Here is a 15,329-nt window from a genome sequence, read left to right as displayed (position 1 = left end):
ATTTATTTTACCTGCCATTTAAATTACTTGTTCCTCATCTTTAAAACCCCGATTTACAATCTTCATAACCAATAATAAGAACATACCTCCCTGCAATTCCTTGAGAAGACGACCCGAGGTTTAAATACTTCGGTTATCAATTTATTTAGGGGTTTGTTACTAGTGACAACCAAAACGTTTCTAAGAAAGGTTGATTGCTTGGTTTAGAAACTATATTTGCAACGAGAATTTATTATAACTTCTAAACCATCAATCTTCAGTTCTTCATCCACCAACACACAGCTTGCCATAGAAGGAACCTTGCGTGCGTGAAGAAAATGACAGTAGGAAAGCAGAGATTCAGAAGACAAAGCATCTCCAAAACTCCAACACATTCTCCATTACTGCGTAACAATCACTAATTTCATGCTCTTTTACTTTTTACAATTGAAACTAAAGAACCCTATTGGTATCCTGACTAAGAATAATAAGATAACCATAGCTTGCTTTAAGCCAACAATCTCCGTGGGATCGACCCTTACTTACGTAAGGTATTACTTGGACGACACAGTGCACTTGCTGGTTAGTTGTGCGGAATTACATAGTGTGAGTGTAATTTTCGTCCACCAAGTTTTTGGTGCCGTTGCCGGGGATTGTTTGAGTTTGAACAACTGACGGTGAATCTTGTTACTTAGATTAGGACAAATTTGTCTTTTTGTTTAGAGTCACTAGGATTGCATCTTCTATTATTCCTTTTAAAAATCTTTCAAAAATATTATTTTTCTTTATCAGTATTTAATTTTTCTTGGAGTCTTTTGTTTGAGTTTACTTTCATATTTTAAGTTTGGTGTCAATTGCATGCTTTTCTTTGTCTTTCAATTTTCGAATTGCATGTTCTTTGTTTCCTTGATCTTCAAATTGTTCTTGTCAATTTTTCTTGTTTGATCTTTGGTTTGTCTTGTTTTGTGTCTTTTCTTGTTTTTCTTGTGCATTTTCAAATTTTTAGTTTTCAAAAAAAAAATTTATTTATTAAATACCTTTTTAAAATACGTTAAATTTATAGCTTACTTGGCTAGAGCGTTGGCTTATGTTCTTGGCAATTGGGTATCTTCCTTTTAAAACTTTTTCAAAAATAATTTTTCTTTGATTAAATCTTGTGCCAAACTTTAAGTTTGGTGTTCTCTTGTTAATTTTTCTTTAATTTTTGAAAATTTATTGTGGTTTTCTAAAAATTTTAAGTTTGGTGTTGTATCTTTTGTTCTTGTTGTTCTTGTGAGTCTTCAAGGTATTCTTGAGTCTTCTTTGTGCTTTGATCTTAAAATTTTTAAGTTTGGTGTGCCTTGGTATTTTCCCTCCAAAATTTTCAAAAACAAGGAGCATTGGATTTAAAAATTTTAAGTCTTGTGTCTTTTGTGTGTTTTTCTCTTTCATAATAAAATTCAAAAATAAAAAAATTATCTTTTCTAGCTATTTTTAAGCAATTATTTTGAATTTTTTTTTATAAAAATTCAGATTTCAATTTCAAAATTTTTCAAATCTTATCCTTTTAAAAATCACATCTTTTTCAAAAATATCCTAACCACTTTCTCTCTCCCCACTTTTTCGAAAATCTTCATAAAATATTTTCAAATTTTTATTTTTTATTTTTATTTTAGTTTTTATTTTATTTTATTTTATTATTTCAAAATTTTCTTTATAATAGTAAAATAAATCCACGTCATCTCCCTTTCTCCATCATGGACCTAAGTGGAAATGAACAGTCCAGAAGGACTCTGGGGTCATATGCTAACCCCATTACTGCTTCATATGGGAGTAGTATCTGTATACCCTCCATCGGAGTCAGTAGTTTTGAGTTGAATCCTCAACTCATTATCATAGTGCAGTAAAGTTGCCAGTATTTTGGTCTCCCACAGGAAGAACCTACAGAGTTTCTAGCACAGTTTTTACAAATTGCTGACACAGTACATGATAAGGAAGTAGATTAGGATGTCTACAGATTATTACTGTTTCCATTTGCTGTAAAAGACCAAGCAAAGAGGTGGTTAAATAATCAACCTAAGGCTAGCATAAGGACATGGAAACAACTGTCAGAAAAATTCCTGAATCAATATTTTCCTCCAAAACGGATGACACAGCTAAGGCTGAGCATCCAAGGCTTTAAACAAGGAGATAATGAATACCTTTATGATGCCTGGGAGAGATACAGAGAAATGCTAAGAAAATGCCCCTCTAAAATATTTTCAGAGTGGGTGCAGTTAGACATCTTCTATTATGGGCTTACATAGAAAGCTCAGATTTTCTAGACCACTCAGCTGGTGGATCTATCCACATGAGAAAGACAATTGAAGAAGCTCAAGAGCTCATTGATACAGTTGCCAGAAATCAGCATCTGTACCTAAGCAGTGAATCTTCCATGAAAGAAAAGGCTAAAACAGTAACTAATGAACTCAGTCCTGTAGAACAAGTTACTGAATTCAATCAGCAATTAGATTTTCTAACAAAACAGCTAGCCGAATTCAAGGAGATATTGCAAGAAACAAGAATGGCTAATATGAATATGGAAGTGCAGTTGAAGCAAACAGAACAGCAGTTATCAAAATAAATAACAGAAGAGTGCTAAGCAGTTCAATTAAGAAGTAGGAAAACATTAAATACCTCACTTCAAGGCAGCAGGAAGCCAAGAAATGAACAAACTGCTACCCAAAATCCCTCTGAGGATAGTAAGAGCCCAGAGAGGAATAATTCTGGCGTTCAAACGCCAGAAAAGGGTGGAGAGCTGGCGTTAAACGCCCAACCCATGCTCAGTTCTGGCGTTCAAACACCAGAAACAGGCAAGGAGTTGGTGTTGAACGCCCAAAGGAAGCTCAGTTCTGGCGTTCAGACATCAGAAACAGGTAAGGAGTTGGCATCTAACGCCACTCCAGCTTCCACCCCTGGCATTTAAACGCCAGTGGGGGATCAAACACATACAAGTGCTGATAGCAACCCCTCTAAAAAGGCTTCTCAACCCACATCTGTAGGCAATAAATCTGCAGTAACTATGATTGAGGAATACAAAGCCAAAATGCCTTATCCTCAGAAACTCCGCCAAGCGGATCAGGATAAGCAATTTGCCCGCTTTGCAGACTATCTCAGGACTCTTGAAATAAAGATTCCATTTGCAGAGGCACTTGAGCAAATACCCTCTTATGATAAGTTCATGAAAGAGATCTTAAGTCATAAGAAGGATTGGAGAGAAACTGAAAAATTTTACCTCACTGAAGAATGCAGTGTAGTCATTCTGAAAAGCTTACCAGAAAAGCTTAAAGATCCCAGAAGCTTTATGATATCATGCACATTAGAGGGTAATTGTACCAAGCAAGCTCTATGTGATCTTGGGGCAAGTATCAACCTAATACCTGCATTCACTATCAGAAAGCTTGGTTTGACTGAAGAAGTCAAACCAACCCGGATATGTCTCTAACTTGCTGATGGCTCCATTAAATACCCATCAGGCATAATTGAAGACATGATTGTCAAGGTTGGGCCATTTGCTTTTCCCACTGACTTTTTGGTGCTGGAAATGGAGGAGCACAAGAGTGCAACTCTCATTCTAGGAAGACCTTTCCTAGCAACTGGATGAACCCTCATTGACGTCCAAAAAGGGGAAGTAACCCTGAGAGTCAATGAGGACGAGTTTAAGTTGAATGTTCTCAAAGCTATGCAGCATCTAAACAACCCAAACGACTGCATGAGCATTGATATTATTGACTCTATGGTAAAAAAGGTCAATATGACTGAGAGTCTCGAATCAGAGCTAAAGGATATCTTTAAAGATGCTCAACCTGATCTGGAGGAACCAGAGAGAATAATAGAACCTCTATAAATCCCTCAGGAAGAGGAGAAACCTCCCAAACCTGAGCTCAAACCATTACCACCATCCCTTAAATATGCATTTCTGGGAGAAGGTGATACCTTTCCTATAATCATAAGCTCTACCTTAGAGCCACAGGAAGAGGAAGCACTAATTCAAGTGCTAAGGACACACAAGACATCTCTTGGGTGGTCCATCAGTGATCTTAAGGGCATTAGCCTAGCCAGATGCATGCCCAAGATCCTATTAGAAGGTGACGCTAAGCCAGTGGTTCAACCACAGAGGCGGCTGAATCCAGCCATGAAGGAGGTGGTGCAGAAGGAGGTCACTAAATTACTTGAGGCTGGGATTATTCATCCTATTTCTGATAGCCCCTGGGTAAGCCCTGTCCAAGTCATCCCTAAGAAGGGTGGCATGACAGTGGTTCATAATGAAAAAAATGAACTGGTCCCTACAAGAACAGTTACAGGGTGGTGTATGTGTATTGATTATAGAAGGCTCAATACAGCTACCAGAAAGTATCATTTTCCTTTATCATTCATAGACCAGATGCTAGAAAGACTAGCAGGTCATGAATACTACTGCTTCCTGGATGGATATTCAGGTTATAATCAAATTGTACTAGATCCCCAGGATTAAGAGAAAACAGCATTCACGTGTCCATCCAGAGTATTTGCATACAGAAGGATGCCATTTGGTATGTGCAATGCACCTGTAACTTTTCAAAGGTGCATGCTCTCTATTTTCTCTGATATGGTGAAAAAATTTCTAGAAGTCTTCATGGATGACTTTTCAGTATTTGGAGACTCATTTAGCTCCTGTCTTGACTATCTAGTACTTGTTTTAAAGAGGTGCCAAGAGACTAACCTAGTTTTAAAATGGGAGACATGTCACTTTATGGTGACTAAAGGAATTGTCCTTGGGCACAAAATTTCGAACAAGGGAATAGAGGTGGATCAAGGTAAGGTAGAGGTAATTGAAAAATTATCACCACCTGCCAATGTTAAGGCAATCAGAAGCTTTTTGGGGCATGTAGGATTCTATAGGAGGTTTATAAAATATTTTTCAAAAATCGCCAAACCTCTAAGTAATCTGCTAGCTGCTGACACGCCATTTATCTTTGATAAGGAGTGTCTGCAGGCGTTTGAGACTCTGAAAGCTAAGCTGGTCACAGCACCAGTTATCTCTGCACTAGACTGGACATTACCATTTGAACTAATGTGTGATGCCAGTGACCATGCCATTGGTGCAGTGTTGGGACAAAGGCATGACAAGCTTCTGCACGTCATTTACTATGCCAGTCGTGTTTTAAATGACGCACAGAAGAACTATACAACCACAGAAAGAGTTACTTGCAGTGGTTTACACCATTGACAAGTTCAGATCTTATTTAGTAGGATCTAAAAGTGATTGTGTATACTGACCATGCTGCTCTTAAAAATCTACTCACAAAGAAGGATTCAAAACCCAGACTCATCAGATGGGTGTTGTTTCTGCAAGAGTTTGATATAGAAATAAGAGATAGAAAAGGGACAGAGAACCAAGTAGCAGATCACCTGTCCCGAATAAAACCAGTAGAAGGGGTGTCCCTCCCTCTTACTGAGATCTCTGAAAACTTTCTAGATGAGCAACTCTTTGCCATCCAAGAAGTACCATGGTTTGCAGACATTGCAAACTACAAGGCTGTGAGATTCATACCCAAATAGTATAGTAGGCAGCAATCAAAGAAATTGATCACAGATGCAAAGTACTATCTTTGGGATGAACCATATCTCTTCAAGAGATATGCAGATGGCGTAATTCGTAGATGTGTTCCTAAAGAAGAAGCACAAAAGATCCTATGGCATTGCCATGGATCGCAATATGGAGGACATTTTGGAAGTGAGCGAATAGCCACAAGAGTCCTCCAAAGTGGCTTCTACTGGCCTACTCTCTATAAAGACTCCGGAATGTTTATACTTAATTGTGACAGTTGCCAAAGATCTGGCAATCTGCCTCACAGTTATGCCATGCCTCAACAAGAGATCTTGGAGATCGAGTTGTTTGATGTATGGGGTATTGATTTCATGGGGCCTTTCCCACCATCAAACTCAAACACTTATATTCTGGTGGCAGTGGATTATGTATCCAAGTGGGTGGAAGCTATTGCAACACCCACTAATGATACTAAGACAGTACTGAAATTTCTCCAGAAACACATCTTCAGTAGATTTGGTGTCCCTAGAGTACTAATTAGTGATGGGGGCACTCATTTTTGAAATAAATAGCTTTACTCTGCTATGGTTCGATATGGAGTTAGCCACAGGGTGGCAACTCCATATCATCCACAGATAAATGGGCAAGCTGAAGTCTCTAATAGAGAACTCAAAAGAATCCTAGAACGGACTGTGATTAATCGGAGAAAGGATTGAGCAAGAAGCTTGGATGATGCTCTGTGGGCATACAGAACAGCATTCAAGACTCCTATAGGGACCTCTCCATACCAGCTGGTGTATGAAAAAGCCTGTCACTTGCCAGTGGAACTGGAACATAAGTCCTACTGGGCAACCAGATTTCTAAACCTTGATGCCAAGTTAGCTGGAGAAAAACGATTGCTCCAGTTAAATGAGCTAGAGGAATTCAGACTCAATGCTTTCGAAAATGCAAAAATTTACAAAGAGAAGGCAAAAAGATGGCATGATAAGAAGCTGTCCTCTAGAGTCTTTGAGCCAGGGCAGAAAGTTCTGCTGTTTAATTCTAGGCTCAGATTATTCCCCGGAAAATTGAAATCCCGGTGGAGAGGTCCATATGTGATTACAATTGTGTCACCATATGGTTACGTAGAGCTTCAGGATAATGACTCTGATAAAAAGTTCATTGTTAATGGACAGAGAGTCAAACATTATCTTGAAAGCAATTTTGAGCAAGAATGCTCAAAACTGAGGCTTGATTAAAGCTCAATAATAGTCCAGCTAAAGACAATAAAGAAGCGCTTGCTGGGAAGCAACCCAGCCATTAACAAAGCTTATTTGTTAATTAATTGAATTTTACAGGTTCATGTTAATTATCTTCAAGGTAAAATAGCAATTGCATGAGTTCACAGAGTTACAGAAGGATTCAGAGGATAAAACAGCAAAAAGAAGCTCACTGGTGCGAAAAAGCCAGTAAGAGCTGTTTTGGGCGTTAAACGCCCTAAAGAAGTATCTATTGGGTGTTTAACGCCAGTAGAAATAGCCATCTGGGCGTTAAATGCCAGAAAGAAGCATCTTCTGGGCGTTTAACGCCAGATTTACAGTGTCCTGGGCGTTCAGAAAAACGCCCAATGACAAAGGAGTTCATGGCGTTTAACGTCAGCCAGAAGCAACAGCTGGGCATTAAACGCCCAGGAGAAGCTACAAATGGGCGTTAAACACCCAAAACATGCATCGTTTGGGCGTTTAACGCCAGGATTGTAGGGAGGAGGTAAATTCGTTTTCAATTCCATTTTATATGTTTCAATTCATGATTTCTTGCATAAACATGTTACAAACTCTCATATTCCAAACTTCAATTCCAAAAATTTTTAATCCTAATTTTTCAAATCCTTTTTCAAAGATATCAAATGTATCTTAATTCATAAACACAAATCCTTTTCAAATCCTCTCCAACTTCTTTTCAAATCTTTTTCAAAACTCAATTATCTTTTTAAATTCTTCTCAAATCTTTTCTTTTAAATTCATCATATCCTCTTTTCAAAATTCAGATTTATCTTTTTTTTTAATATCTTTCATATCTTTTTAATTTTAAATTGCATCTTTTTTCTATCATACTTATCTTTTACAAATCATATCTTCTATCATATCTCTTTCAAAATTTTCGAAAAAAACCCACCCCTTCCCTTTAAATCCTAGTTCGGCCTCCCTCCTCTCCTCCACAATTCGAAAAATTAGCTCTCCTTCTATCCCTCTCCTTTCCTTTCTTTTGCTTGAGGACAAGAAAATCTCTAAGTTTGGTGTGTTTATCCGTGATCACTAAACCAATACCCACTAAGATCATGGCTCCTAAGGGAAAACAAACCACTCCAAGAGACAAGAAAGAGAATATTCCAAAATCACTTTGGAATCAAGGGAAGTTCTTAACCAAAGAATATTTAGACCATTACTACAAAATAATGGGTCTAAGGTCAGTGATCCCGGAAGTTAAATTTGATCTGAAAGAAGACGAATATCCGGAGATCCAAGAGCAAATTCGAAACAGGAGCTGAGAAATCCTAGCTAATCCTGAAACAAAGGTGGGAAGAAACATGGTTCAGGAATTTTACTCTAATCTGTGGCAAACAGACAGGCAAAGAATAGCTGGAGCCACCTTCTATGATTATCGGACCTAGGTCAGAGGGAAGATTGTTCACCTTCACCCTGACAAAATCAGGGAAATCTTTAAGCTACCTCAGCTGAAAGCTGACCCAGACTCCTTTAATAGGAGAATGATGAGAACAAATAAGGGCTTGGACGAAATTCTAGAGGACATATGCCTCCCTGAAACCAAGTGGATAACCAGCACAAAGGGTGTCCCAAATCAACTCGAGAGAGAAGATCTCAAACCAGTCGCCAGAGGCTGGCTGGACTTCATTGGGCATTCTATACTGTCCACTAGCAACCACTTTGAAGTCACCATCAAAAGAGTAGTAATGATTCATTGCATTATGTTGGAAAAAGAAGTGGAAGTTTATCATCTGATTTCTTGTGAACTTTACACAATTGCAAACAAGAACTCCAAAGATGCCAAATTGGCTTATCCAAGCTTAATCTCTATGCTATGTAAATATGCTAGGGTGAAGATGGGAGTAACTGAGTATATCTCAGTTGAGCGACCAATCACAAAAAAGTCAATGGAAGGACAACAAGTGCAGGACGACCCCATCAAGAGGAAAGCACAGGAGTTCCTCCCAGAAATCCCTCAAATTGAATACTAGGAGTGTCTTGAAGCATTTGTCACCAAATTGCAAGAAGCTATGGAGCAACTAAAGAAAGAACAGCAAAATCAAAATAGCATGCTTTGCAAACTGTTTAAGGAACAAGAAGAGCAAGGGCGTGAACTAAAGCAACTGAAGCGTCAAAAGCTGTCTCTTGAAGGGCCAAGCACCCCACAGATTAAAGGAGCATCCTTCTCCCAAAATAAAGGTTGTTGAGTCCTAATCTTAGCCTTAACTCTGTGATAATTATTCTTATTAGAAATTTACCTTAGAAGTTATATATGAGTAGTAGTAATTAGTATCTCTATTTTGATTTTATCTCCAATTAAGCTATAAATTATTTTTCTCATCATCATCAAACATGAATAAAATAATAGATTTTTAGAATAAAGAGGCAATAATTTTTCGAGTTACATGAATAAAATAGTAGATTTTTAGAATAAAGAGGCAATAATTTTTCGAGTTTTTAATAAGGAAAATTCTAATTATTTAGATGTGGTGGCAATAATTTTTGTCTTCTGAATGAATGCCTAAACAGTGCATAATTTTGATATTAAATTTTATAAATGTTAAAATTGTTGGCTCCTGAAAGAATGATGAACAAGAGAAATATTATTGTTGATCTGAAAAACCATGAAAGTGATTCTTGAAGCAAGAAAAAGCAGTAAAAAAAGCCAATAGCCCTTAAAACCAAAAGGCAAGGGTAAGAAGGATCCAAAGATTTGAGCACCAATGGATAGGAGGGCCCAAGGAAATAGATCCAGGCCTAAGCGGCTAAATCAAGCTGTCCCTAACCATGTGCTTGTGGCATGCAGGTCCAAGTGAAAAGCTTGAGACTGACTGGTTAAAGTCGTGATCCAAAGCAAAAGAGTGTGCTTAAGAACTCTGGACACCTCTAATTGGGGACTTGAGCAAAGCTAAGTCACAATCTGAAAAGGTTCACCCAGTTACGTGTCTGTGGCATTTATGTATCCAGTGGTAATACTGGAAAACAAAGTGCTTAAGGCCACGGCCAAAACTCATAAAATAGCTGTGTTCAAGAATCAACATACTAAACTAGGAGAATCAATAATACTATCTGAATTCTGAGTTCCTATGGATGCCAATCATTCTAAATTTCAAAGGATAAAGTGAGATGCCAAAACTGTTTGGAAGCAAAAAGCTATTAACCCCTCTCATCTAATTAGAATTTGAGCTTCACTTGAAACTCTGAGATATTATTGCTTCTTAATTTCTTTTTATCCTATTTTTTTTATCTAGTTTCTTGGGTACAAGAAATAGTTTAAGTTTGGTATTGTGATGAGCGGATATTTTATACGCTTTTTGGGGGTAATTTCATGTAGATTTTAGTATGTTTTAGTTAGTTCTTAGTATATTTTTATTAGCTTTTAGGCAAAATTCATATTTCTGGACTTTACTATGAGTTTGTGTATTTTTCTGTGATTTCAGGTATTTTCTGACTGAAATTGAGGGAGCTGAGCAAAAATCTGATTCAGGCTGAAAAAGGACTGCTGATGCTGTTGGATTCTGACCTCCCTACACTCGGAATGGATTTTTTGGAGCTAAAGGAGTCCAATTGGCGCGCTTTCAATTGGGTTGGAAAGTAGACATCCAAGGATTTCCAGCAATATATAATAGTCTATACTTTGCGCGAAGATAAATGACGTAAACTGGCATTTAACGCCAGTTCTATGTTGCATTCTGGCGTTGAACGCCAGAAACAGGTTGCAAGTTGGAGTTAAACGCCAGAAACAGGTTACAACCTAACGTTTAACTCCAAAAACAGCCCAGGCACGTGAAAAGCGTAAGACTCAGCCCCAGCACACACCAAATGGGCTCCAAAAGTGGATTTCTGCACTATCCATCTTAGTTTACTCATTTTCTGTAAACATAGGTTACTAGTTTAGTATTTAAACAACTTTTAGAGACTTATTTTGTATCTCATGACATTTTTTAGATCTGAACCTTGTACTTTGTGATTGCATGAGTCTCTAAACTCTATTATTGGGGGTGAGGAGCTCTGCAGTGTCTCGATGAATTAATGCAATTATTTCTGTTTTTTATTCAAACACGCTTGTTTCTATCTAAGATGTTCATTCGCACTTCAATATGAAGAAGGTGATGATCCGTGACACTCATCACCATTCTCAACCTATGAACGCGTGTCTGACAACCACCTCTGTTCTACATTAGACTGAATGAGTATCTCTTAGATTCCTTAATCAGAGTCTTTGTGGTATAAGTTAGAATCCATTGGCAGCATTCTTGAGAATCCGGAAAGTCTAAACCTTGTCTGTGGTATTCCGAGTAGGATTTAGGGATTGAATGACTGTGACGAGCTTCAAACTCGCGAGTGTTGGGTGTAGTGACAGACGCAAAAGGATCAATAGATCCTATTCTGACATGATCAAGAACCGACAGATGATTAGCCGTGCGGTGACAGCGCATTTGGACCATTTTCACTGAGAGAACGGATGGAAGCCATTGACAATGGTGATCTACTAACACACAGCTTGCCATAGAAGGAATCTTGCGTGCGTGAAGAAGATGACAGTAGGAAAGCAGAGATTCAGAAGACAAAGCATCTCCAAACTCCAACATATTCTCCATTACTGTGTAACAATCACTAATTTCATGCTCTTTTACTTTTTACAATTGAAACTAAAGAACCCTATTGGTATCCTGACTAATAATAATAAGATAACCATAGCTTGCTTCAAGCCAACAGTCTCCGTGGGATTGACCCTTACTCACGTAAGGTATTACTTGGACGACCCAGTGCACTTGCTCGTTAGTTGTGCAGAATTATATAGTGTGAGTGTAATTTTCGTGCACCAAAAACCCACCTTATCATTCTTGGTTTTGTCTCTTGTTTTGCAAGTAAATATTTTAGTGCCGCATGATCAGTGAAAACAATAACTTTAGATCCAATGAGATATGATCTAAACTTATCAAATGCAAACACTATTGCCGGTAATTCCTTCTCAGTAGTGGTATAATTCCTCTGAGTTTCATTCAAAACTTTGCTAGCATAATAGATAACATGCACTAAATTGCCTTTCCTCTGGCCAAGCACTGCCCCAATAACAAGGTTTGATGGATCACACATTAGTTCAAAAGGCAAATTCCAATCAGGTGGGCCAATGATAGGTGCTGAGCAAAGTTCTCTTTTCAATGTTTCAAAAGCTAGTGTGCATTGTTGATCAAATACAAAAGGTGTATCAAAGACTAATAGATTGCTCAAAGGTTTTGCAATTTTAGAAAAATCTTTGATAAACCTTCTGTAAAAACCAGCATGGCCTAAAACACTCCTAATTACCTTGACATTACTAGGTGGAGGTAATTTCTCAATTAATTCCACCTTAGCTTTGTCTACCTCTATGCCTTTTTTTGAAATTTTATGGCCAAGAACAATCCCCTCTGTTACCATAAAATGACATTTCTCCTAGTTTAGAACTATGTTTGTCTCTTGGCACCTTTTTAACACTAAGGCAAGATGATTAAGGCAATTGGAAAAGGAACCTCCAAAGACTGAGAAATCGTCCATGAAGAATTCAATGAATTTTTCAATCATGTCTGAGAAAACAGACAGCATGCATCTTTGGAAGGTTGTAGGGGCATTGCACAATCCAAAAGGCATGCGCCTGTAAGCAAAAACTCCATATGGACAGGTGAATGATGTCTTTTCTTGATCTCTTGGATCAACCACTATTTGATTATATCCCGAATATCCATCAAGAAAATAGTAATATGCATGTCCTGCCAATCTCTCCAACATCTGGTCCATAAAAGGTAGTGGAAAATGATCTTTTCTGGCTGCCTCATTGAGTTTCCTATAGTCAATGCACATCCTCTAGTCGGTAACAGTTCTTGTAGGAATGAGTTCATTTTTCTCATTGGGTACAACAGTGATGCCTCCTTTCTTTGGAACCACATGGACAGGGCTCACCCATGGTCTATCTGAAATGGGATAGATCACACCTGCCTGCCATAGCTTCATCACCTCCTTTTGAACTACTTCTTTCATGACAGGATTCGATCTTCTTTGGGCTTGAATGGAGGGTTTGGCATAATCTTCCAGCAAGATCTTATGCATGCATATGGATGAGCTTATCCCTTTTAAGTCAATAAGGGTCCATCCAATGGCATCTTGGTGCTTTTGCAACACTTTGATTAATTCCTCTTCCTGTTCTTGACTAAGGGCAGAATTGATGATTACCGGGTAACTTCCATCACTTCCCAAGTATGCATACTTGAGAGTAAGAGGCAGTGCTTTCAGCTCCAGTTTGGGTGATTCTTTCTCCTTTTTCCTCTCCTCTAATGTGCTTGGAAGAGGCATTTCTGCTGCGTTGACCTCAGCAACTTCAATATTCAACATGGAATCACCCTCCGTCAATTCTCCAAGTGCTTCTTCAAGGGTCTCTTGCACTACAGTTTCCACTACATCCAACCTCATACACTCTCCTAATGACTCTGGTGGATAGCTCATAGCCTTGAATACATTGAACACCATTCTCTCTTCATGTAGCCTAAGGGTAAGTTCACCCTTTTGGACATCAATGATAGCCCCAGCAGTGATTAAAAATGGCCTTTCTAGGATTATGGAGGCCTTAACTTCTTCCTCCATGTCCAACACCACAAAGTCAGCAGGAAAAATGAAGTCTCCTACTTTCACAAGTAGGTCTTCTACTATGCCATGAGGGAATTTAAATGACCGATCTGCCAATTAGAGGGCCATTCTTGTTGGTTTGGCTTCTTCAATCTTCATCTTTTTCATCATAGTTATAGACATCAAGTTTATACTAGCTCCTAAGTCACACAAGGCTTTCTCAACTGTTATTTCTCCTATGATGCAGGGAATTTGGAAACTTCCTGGGTCCTTCAATTTTTGGGGTAGCTTGTGTTGCATGATAGCACTACATTCCTCAGTAAGTATCACAATTTCATCATTTCTCTAGCTTCTTTTATTTGTCATCAACTCTTTCAAAAACATAGCATAGAGTGGCATTTGTTCTAATGCTTCAGCAAAGAGAATGTTGATCTGAAATTTCTTGAAGATCTCTAAGAATTTGGAGAATTGGCTATCCTTTGCATTCTTCATTAAGCGCTGAGGGTAAGGAGCCTTTGGAACATATGGCTTTAGAGCTTCCTTGTCTTCTGATGAACTGGGAGTAGGTATTTGTGCTTCTTTCTTGTCAATTGGACTATCCTCTACTTCCTCCTCTTTAGTCTCCCTTGACTTCTCCTCCAATTCTCTTTCACTTCTGAGGGTAATAGCTTTGCATTCTTCTCTGAAAGTTGTCTTAGTCGCACCATTAGAACTATAACTAGGGGCTTGTTTAGACAAATATCCCACTTGTGCTTCGAGCTTCTGAGTGGCAGCATCTTGATTTTGCTGATTGGATATTACTTCCTCCTTGAATTTTTTTATGCCTTCAACTTCTTTGCAAAGATTTGCAAGCATTGCTTCCATCCTAGCCATTCTGTCATTCTCCTGTGGTGATGGTTCATTCAAATTGGGGTATTGAGAGTGGCTATTGTGGCTTTGGTATGGTGTATGGGAATGAGTATTTTGTGTGGTATGGTATGGTTTTTGGTTGGAGTTTTGGTTAGGATTGTGTGGTCTGTGGTCTTGGCCTTGGTTTTGTTGGTTTCTCCACCCAAAGTTTGGGTGGTTCTTCCAACCAGAGTTATGGGTTTTGGAATAGGGATCATTGGCTTGCCTAGATAAATTTCCAAGGTAATTAGCTTCCTCATAGTTAACTCCTTCTTCAGTCTCCAACTCTTCTTGAGGTAAGGGTTGAGAGTGGATAGCTGCAACCTGATTCTTCTCCATTTGCTTGGTCAGTTCAGTAAGTTGCTTGGTGATCATCTTGTTCTAGGCTAGGATTGCATCCATTTGGTTCAATTCTAAGACGCCCATGTTGTTGCTCCTGTTTGAGGCATAAAAATACTCATTGTAAGCCACTGTCTCTATAACATCGATGGCTTCTTCAATGGTCTTTTTCTTGTTAAGTGAACCTCTAAATGAGTGGTCTACATCCTTCTTTGATTCATAATTCAACCCTTCATAGAAGATATGAATTTGTACCCACTCATTAAACATGTCAGGGGGCATTTCCTGGTCAAATCTTTGAATCTTTCCCAGGCTTCATAAATGGTCTCACCATCCAACTATCTGAACGTTTGTACTTCAGTTCTTAGCCTATTTATATTTTGTGGTGGATAGAACCTTGTCAAGAATCTGTTCATTACATTCTCCTAGGTTGTTAAGCTTTCCTTGGGGAATGATTCCAGCCATTTTGATGCTTTGTCCCTCAAAGAAAATGGAAACAGTAACAATCTATAGGTGTCAGGATGAACACCATTAGACTAAATCGTGTCACATATCCTTTGGAATTTAGTGAGATGCTCATTTGGGTCCTCTTGTGTACTTCCTACATAAGAACAGTTGTTTTGCACAAGAGTTATGAGCTGAGGCTTTAATTCAAAGTTATTAGCATGGATAGTTGGCCTTTGAATGCTGCTACCACAATTTCCTAGATTTGGATTGATGTATGATCCCAG

General features: G+C 38.4%; 1 non-coding gene across 1 annotated transcript; it reads left to right on the top strand.

The window, feature by feature from the left end:
• Positions 1 to 14,862: 14,862 nt before the first annotated feature.
• Positions 14,863 to 14,969, top strand: LOC112793741 (small nucleolar RNA R71). Its single transcript, XR_003198438.1, has one exon. It is a non-coding gene; the product is annotated as a small nucleolar RNA R71 (small nucleolar RNA).
• Positions 14,970 to 15,329: the final 360 nt, after the last annotated feature.

This window comes from Arachis hypogaea, chromosome 3 (genome assembly GCF_003086295.3).
Source record: "Arachis hypogaea cultivar Tifrunner chromosome 3, arahy.Tifrunner.gnm2.J5K5, whole genome shotgun sequence".
Taxonomy (NCBI): Eukaryota; Viridiplantae; Streptophyta; class Magnoliopsida; order Fabales; family Fabaceae; genus Arachis; species Arachis hypogaea.
The sequence above is the reverse complement of the archived record's forward strand: the minus strand, read 5'-3'. Positions and strand labels throughout refer to the sequence as shown.